General features: G+C 34.9%; 1 pseudogene; it reads right to left on the bottom strand.

The window, feature by feature from the left end:
- Positions 1-7597: 7597 nt before the first annotated feature.
- Positions 7598-7699, bottom strand: LOC123567832 (U2 spliceosomal RNA; annotated as a pseudogene).
- Positions 7700-8207: the final 508 nt, after the last annotated feature.

Genomic DNA, 8207 nt, shown 5'->3' with positions numbered 1-8207 from the left:
TCAGAGTTCTCTTGCAGTCCTATAGAAATATCATAACACTTGTCTTTAAAAAAGTTGGCTTTTTCCTATTAAATGAGATCCTTAGGCATTCTCTCATAGTTGTAATTTCACTATAGAATTTAGCTATATGGGAAGACAAACTAGCACCTAATCCCAATTACTTCTAACCAAAAGTGGCAATACAATTTAAGGATAGTAAGAGGAAAGGCATCAATAAATGCACTGGCTATCGCATTCCCTACACAGAAGTTGGATTTGTTGTAGCAGTAGAGAAACACATCAAGGAACGGCCAGATTGCACCTTTTTCTATGTTTCGCACTTGGTTGCAATAAACTTTCCACATCCATGAGGTATTATAACAACATGTCAAGGCAGTTTTAGATTTAATGGTAGAATGCACATTCTAGTACAAGGGAGATAAACTTTAAGCTGGGCAGAATGAATGTCCTTTCTAGTTGAAAAGAAACAGGAGGCACCAAAACTTCAACTGTCATCAGAGCAAAGTAAAACAGTACCTGCATGTTTGGGGGATCCTTTGGCACTGTTCTGTAATGAGGAGGTGTAGGAGACTAATGCCAAACATATTGTTATAATTGTGTCCGCCAAAGGAAAAATTTATCATGGTGTTAGGTGTGTTCTTTTTAAAAGTAGCCCCACCCTCTCCTGCTTACTTTCTACAACTTCAAGATTAATTAGGATCTCCTAGACCTGCTTATTAAATGAAAAAAAAAAAAAAACTCTATGAAAAAAACAAACTTTTAAAATCTTTAATTGTCCAGCAACTAAAACTTCATGGTGGAGCTGTGCAATTTTTATGAGAGTGTGAAATATTTAGATAGTCATTTTGTGTTTGCCTACTGTTTCTTAGGATTCCACCCCTTACAAACAGTCCTTTCTCCAACCTCTACAAATTCTGGTTATGCTTCAACTTAGAAAGCTGAAGCCCCAGTTTCCTTTTTTTCTCCCTTCCTTCTCTCCACTTCTCTCCTTTTTTTCCTTTCAACAAACATTTACTGAGCACTTACAATTGGACACTTTGTTAAGATTCAATAAATCATCTTGTATTCTTTATAATAGCCTTAGGAGATAAATCATATTATAATTTTTCTCCATTAAACAAAAAAATGCTAAGAGAAATTAAGATTTAGAGATGGCAAGAAGTTTGTTCAAGGTCACACAAGTAGGTAGTGGGGAAGTTGAGCTTCATTAAGTTAGCTACAGATTCTCTATTCTAACAAATTAAACAGTACTGTCCTTTAGTTGTATGCAAAGTGCATCAAAGCATAATAACAAGATAAATGTTTATATATATATATATGTAGAAGGTATGAGTCATTTCAGAAATCTCAGAAGCCTGCCTCAGACATTTTTGCCAAGCATGCATTTTCACAGCAAGTCAGAGACTGGTTAAGTATTTTAATATGAAAGATAGGAACATTACCTTTCCAAAACGGTTCGCTGCAAGGAAGTTTGATTTTATGTAACATGCCTTCATTTTCTATGTTCGATTTGCAAAACGTCACTTACTCTCTGATGATTTTTCGAGGTCTAGGCAAGAAATGAAACGGTGAAGTATGCAGAGAGCTTAAACATGTAATTAAGAATATCTTCAAGAGGCTGAAAAGAAGTCGTTTTTGCTGTATGTTTACCAGTTGTATTGCAAGGGTAGATTTTGGTATTGCTTAGCAGAAGACTCTTTTTGTTTTGTCTACTTACGCCTATGTTGTCAATATTGTTTGAAAACGTTTGCCTTAGCACAGAAAAAAGGTCATACCTTGAAATTTTTATTAAACCAGCGTACCAGTAAAATTCAGATGTTAACACAGACTCTCCAGACATGAAATACACATAAGCATTTTAAAATTTCTTATCCATCCACTAATATCACAGATTATACAGGATGAACATACATAAGAAAATGTATATATCACCTTAGAAAAGGTTAGTAATTTTTGGACTGTTGACAAAATTATGCATGTCGTAACTTGCGGTTACAATTTTAAGTGGTATTAAATACTATCTTGTAGAACTTAACCTACATTGCTCAGGAGAAGTGTAATCATTCTAACTCATCCCTGGCAAGAAGGTGTTAAAGGCATAGCTTTATTTCTTTATTAAGAATATGAGGTTGGTGCGACAGGCATTGTGGTTTTGCCATTACTTTAACCTCAAAAGCTGCACCAACCTAATACCATCTGTTGCACATTTCATAAGACTTTCTTTAGGCTTTGTCCTATACTAGAAGCAAGCTCCAGCAACTCCAGTTACATAAACGATGCCACAGTTATATAAGGTTCTTTATTTTTCAACGAAGCAGAACATCCTTATACTACAGATGAATTATCGTGGGAAATATAAGATTGCGTAGAAGATTAAAAACTAGAACTTCAAGAGGGATTACAAGAAAGTAAATAATTTAGAGTAATACATCTTTCTTCTTACTTTTGTAACTTTACACAGCAGTTGTTGCTTGAGTTTATACTGTGCATTATTAACACTAAAATGTATATACTTTAATATGGAATTAATGCCACAGATATGGGAACATATTCATCTATGTATATATATATGCATGTTGGTAGCTTGTTTCTTTTTTTTTTTTTTTGAGACGGAGTCTCGCTCTGTCGCCCAGGCTGGAGTGCAGTGGCGCGATCTCCACTCACTGCAAGCTCCGCCTCCCAGGTTCAAGCCATTCTCCTGCCTCAGCCTCCCGTGTAGCTGGGACTACAGGCGCCCGCCACCGCGCCCGGCCAATTTTTGTATTTTTTTTTAGTAGAGACCGGGTTTCACCGTGTTAGCCAGGATGGTCTTGATCTTCTGACCTCGTGATCCGCCCGTCTCGGCCTCCCAAAGTGCTGGGATTACAGGCGTGAGCCACCGCGCCCAGCCCCAGTAGCTTGTTTCTTAATGAAGTACTAGTAGATATTTTTTGAATTTCATTTTTTGATTAGTCATCATTCAATTTGAAACCTTGACACATATATCTCTAGTCCATTGGCACATAAAATTATTGTTTGGTTCAAGTGACTCAGTAAATCAGGAATTTGTGTCATCAAAGGTATGTTAAACTTGCTATGGAAAAAAAGTAAGTCAATTCTCTATACTAGGAAACATTATCTGACATACGTACAGTATTGTAAAATGAGCAGGAGCAAGCACCACAGCTAGACATACATGGGTTCAACTTCCTCCTTGGCCAATTTTTAGCTGAATTACCTTGAACTTCAATTCCCTCATCTGAATTGGGATAATAATTTCTATCATATAGAAGTGATATGAAGATGCATGTGAGATGAAATGAAAATTAAAGCAGGTCCAGAGATAGTAACAGCCAAACATGATGATGATGATAAAGGCTATTATTATGAACTATGGGACAGATACTGCATCAACGGCTATACATACACATTTAAATCTCTCAACAACCCCATTAAATGACTTTTACTATCCCAAATTTACACAAGGTAAATAATATTCAAGGACATTTTTAAAAACTGGCCAAGATATCACCATTATTAGTTAACCGTATGGGATTACTGAGCCCATGCCTTTGTGATACCAAAACTTGAACTTCTTATTACCATACTTATATAAAACCTTAGGTGTAGTAGCTGGGATAGAATATATACTCAGCAAAAGTAGACTCTTTCTGTGTATGTGTATGTGTATGTGTATGTGTATGTGTGTGTGTGTGTGTGTATGTGTATGTATGCGTATGTGTATGTGTATGTATTTTACTAGAAAAAAAGAATTTTCTCTATTGGTTATCCCATGTGAACTAGATGTTAAATGTCTTTACATTGTCATGTGGCTCATACTAAAGTTACTGTTTCTTGTTTCTATTATCTTAAATTATTTTTCAACTATTTCTTCAAATATATATATTTTTAATTTTTGTAGATTCAGGGAATACATGTTCAGGTTAGTTGCATAGATATAATACATAATAGAGGCTGGGCATGGTGGCTCATGCCTGTAATCCCAGCACTTTGAGAGATTGAGGTGGGCAGATCACCTGATGTCAAGAGCTCGAGACTCTCCTGGCAAACATGGCAAAACCCCATCTCTACTAAAAACATAAAAATTAGGTGGGGGTGGTGGCACACACCTGTAGTCCCGGTTACTCAAGAGGCTGAGGCAGGAGAGGTGGAGGTTGTGGTGAGCTGAAATTGTGCCACTGCACTCCAGCCTGGGCAACAGAGCGAGACTCTGTCTCAAAACAAACAAACAAGAACGACCAAAAAAAAAAAAAAACCAAAACCATAATAGTGTTGTACCCAATAGGTAATTTTTCAACTCTAACTTGCCTTCTTCCCTCCCTGCTTTTGAAGTCCCCATGATTTGCTTCTGTATATTAGTGTGTACTCATTGTTTAGCTCTCACTAATAAGTGAGCACATGCAGTGTTTGATTTTCTGTTTCTGAGTTATGTTACTTGGATATGGTTTCCAACTCCATCCGTGTTGCTGCATAAGAGAGGATTTCATCCTTTTTTATGGTTGAGTAGTATTCCATTGTGTATCTATATAACATTTTCTTTATCCAATTATCTATTGATGGACACTTAGGTTTATATCATGACTTTGCTATTATGAATAGTGCTGTCATAAACATTAAGAGTGCAGGTGTCTTTTTGATATAATTATTTGTTTTCCTTTAGGTAGATACTCAGTAGCAGAATTACTGTGTCTAATGGTAGTTCTAATTTTAGTTCTTTAAGAAATCTCCATACTGTTTTCCATCTAGGTTGTACTAATTTATATTCCCACCAGCAGTGTAGAAGCATTCCCTTTACTCTACATCTTTGCCAACATCTGTTATTTGTTAACTTCTTAATAATATCCCATCTGACTGGTGTGAGATGGTATTTCAACGTGATTTTAATTTGCATTTCTCTGATGATTAGTAATGTTGAGCATTTTTTCATATGTTCATTGGCTACTTGAATATACTCTTTTGAGAAATGTCTGTATGTATTCTTTGCTTAATTTTTAATTATTATTATTTTTTTTCATGTTGAGTTGTTTGAGTTCCTTGTAGATTCTGTATATTAGACGTTCGCTGGATGAGTAGTTTGCAAATATTTTCTCCCATTCGGTAGACTGCTTGTTTCACTGTTGATTATTTCTTTTACCGTGCAGAAGCATTTTAGTTTAATTAAGTTCCATTTGTCTATTTTTGTTTGGTTGCGTTTGCTTTTGAGATCTTGGTCATAAATGCTTTTCCTAAGCCAATGTCCAGAAGAATTGTCACTAGGTTTCCCTCTTTCTTCTTTTTACTAGGTTTTTATTGGGGATTTTGTAGTTTTAGATCTTATGTTTAAGTCTCAATCCATCTGAAGATAATTTTTGTATATGGTGAGAGATATGGGTTCAGCTTCATTTCTCTGCATATGGCTATCCAATTTTTCTAGCACCATTTATTGAATTGGGTGTCCTTTAACCATGGTATATTTGTGTCAATTTTGTTGCAGATCAATTAGCTGTTTGTGGCTTTATTTCTGGGTTCTCTATTCTCTTCCATTGATCTATGTGTCTATGTTTAAATCAGTACCATTTTAAACCACTACCTTGGTTACTATAGTCTAACAGTATCATTTAAATCAGGTAATGGGAGGCCTGCAGCTTTGTTCTTTTTGCTTAGTATTGCTTTGGCTATTCAGGCTCTACTTCGGTTCCACATGAATTTTAGGAAATATTTTTCTAATTTTGTTAAAAGTAACATTAATGATTTAGTAGGAATCGTGTTGAGTTTGTAGATTGCTTTGAGCCATATAGTCATTTTAAGGATACTAATTTTTCTAAACCACGAGTATGGGATATTTTTGTGTTTGTGTCATCTATGACTTACTTCATCAGTGTTCTGTAGTGTTCTGTATTTCTTGAAAAGACCTTTCATCTCCTTGGCTAAATGTATTCCTAGGTATTTTGTGTGTGTGCTGTTACAAACACACACAATGTAATGTAAATGGGATTGTGTCTGGATTTGTTTCTCAGCTTGAACATTATTGGGGTATAAAAATGTCCTGATTTTTGTGTGTTAATCTTGTATCCTGAAACTTTACTGGAGTCAGTTAACAAATACAAGAGTCTTTTGAGTTTTTAAGTATAGGATCATGCCATCAGCAAACAGAGATACTTTGATTTCTCCTTTTCCTATTTGGGTGCTTTTTATTTCTTTCTCTTGTCTGATTGCTCTGGCAAGAACTTCTGGTACCATGCTGAATAAGAGTGGTGAGAGTGGACGTCCTTGTTTTGTTCCAGGTCTTAGGGAGAATGCATGCAACCTTTTCACTTTCAGTAAGATGTTGGCTATAGGTTTGCCACAGATGGCTCTGATTACTTTGAGGTATGTTCTGTTGATGCCTAGTTGGTTGCAGGTTTTTATCATAAAGGAAGTATTTTATTGAATGATTTCTCTGCCTCTACTAAGATGATCATGTTTTCTGTTTTTAATTCTGTTTATGTGGTGACTCACATTTATTGATTTTTGTATATTGAGCCACCTTTGCATCCCTATAATAATACTGACTTGATCATGATGTGTTATTTTATGTGCTGTTGGATTCAGTTTGCTAGTATTTTGTTAAGGATTTTTGCACCTATGCTCATCAGGGATATTGGGCTGTACTTTTTCTTTTTTGTTGTGTTCTTTCCTGATTTTGGTACCAGGGTGATAGTGGTTTTGTAGATGAGTTAGGGAGCAATTATTTCTCCTCAATTTTTTTGTTTTGTTTTTAGAATAGTTTTAGTAAGATTAGTATCAGCTCATCTTTGTCTGTCTGGTAAAGTTTGTGAATCTCTCTGCTTCTGGACTTTTTGTTGTTGGAAGATTTTTTAAGATTACTGATTGTTTTTCTTTACATGTATTGGTTTGTTCTAGATTTTTATTTCTTCAGTTCAATCTTGAGAGGTTGTATGTTTCCAGAAAAGTATACATTTCCTGTCAGTTTTCTAGTTTGTGCATGTAGAGATGTCCATAGGAGTCTCTAATGATCTTTTGCATTTCTGTGTATCAGTTGTAATGTCACCTTTATCCTCCTGATTGTGCTTATATAAATCTTCTCCTTTACTTTTTAATCTAACCAGGCGTCTATAAATTTTGTTTAAATTTTCAAAGAACCAATTTTTTAATTTAATGATTCATTATATCCTTGTTTTCTCATTCCTTCTGCTATATTTAGGTTTTGTTTGCTCTTATTTCTCTAGTTCCCTGAGGTATGACATTAGGTTGTAAATTTGAGATCTTTATATCTTTTTTGATGTAGGCATTCAATGCTATAAACTTTTCTCATAGCACTGCTTTTGCTGTATCCTATAGGTTTTGGTATGTTGTGTCTCTATTTTCACTCATGTCAGATTTATTTTTATTTCTACCTTAATGTCATCATTTACCCAAAGCTTATTCAAGAGCAAGTTGCTTAATTTCTATGTACATGTACACATAGATTTCTATGTATATATGTGTATATATATAGGTTTCTATGTGTACATGTATACATAGATTTAATTTTATTCTGCTGTCATCCAAGATATTCCACATAATTTTTATTTTTTGAATTTATTGAGGCTTGTATTAAGAAATTATGACTAAGTATATAGATTATTTTGGAGAATATTTCATGCATGGATAAGAAAAATGTATATTCTGATAAGAACAGATACTACACTTGATCTTAGCCAAAAGGTTGAGAAGTGATAGAAAAATGTATATTCTGTGGTTGCCGGGCACAATGTTCTGTAACTGTCTATTAGGTCCATTTGATCTAGAGTCCTGTTGAAGTCCAGAGTTTGTTGATTTTCTGTGTCAGTCATCTGTCTAGTGCTGCCACGGAGGTATTGAAGTCCCCTACTACTATTTTATTGCTCTCTGTCTCTTTTCTCAGGTCTAGTAGTGTTTGTTTCATAAATCTGAGTGCTCTGGTGGTTGGCACATACATGTTGAGAGTAATTATATTTTCTAGTTGAATTGAACCCTTTATCATTATGTAACAACTTTGTCTTATTTCACTATTGATTATGTAAGGTCTGTTTTAACTGTTATAACTATAGCTACTCCTGCTTTTTTCTGTTTGTTTGTGTTCAGTTTACATGGTATATCTTTGTCCAACCCTTCATTTTGAGTTTATGGTCCTTCACTTATTTTGCAGGCTCCTTGTGGACAGCAAGCAGTTGAATCTTGTTTTTTAAATATGGTTGACCTATCTA

The sequence above is a fragment of the Macaca fascicularis genome, chromosome 11 (genome assembly GCF_037993035.2).
Source record: "Macaca fascicularis isolate 582-1 chromosome 11, T2T-MFA8v1.1".
Classification (NCBI taxonomy): Eukaryota; Metazoa; Chordata; class Mammalia; order Primates; family Cercopithecidae; genus Macaca; species Macaca fascicularis.
This window is presented reverse-complemented; position numbering and strand designations above follow the sequence as displayed.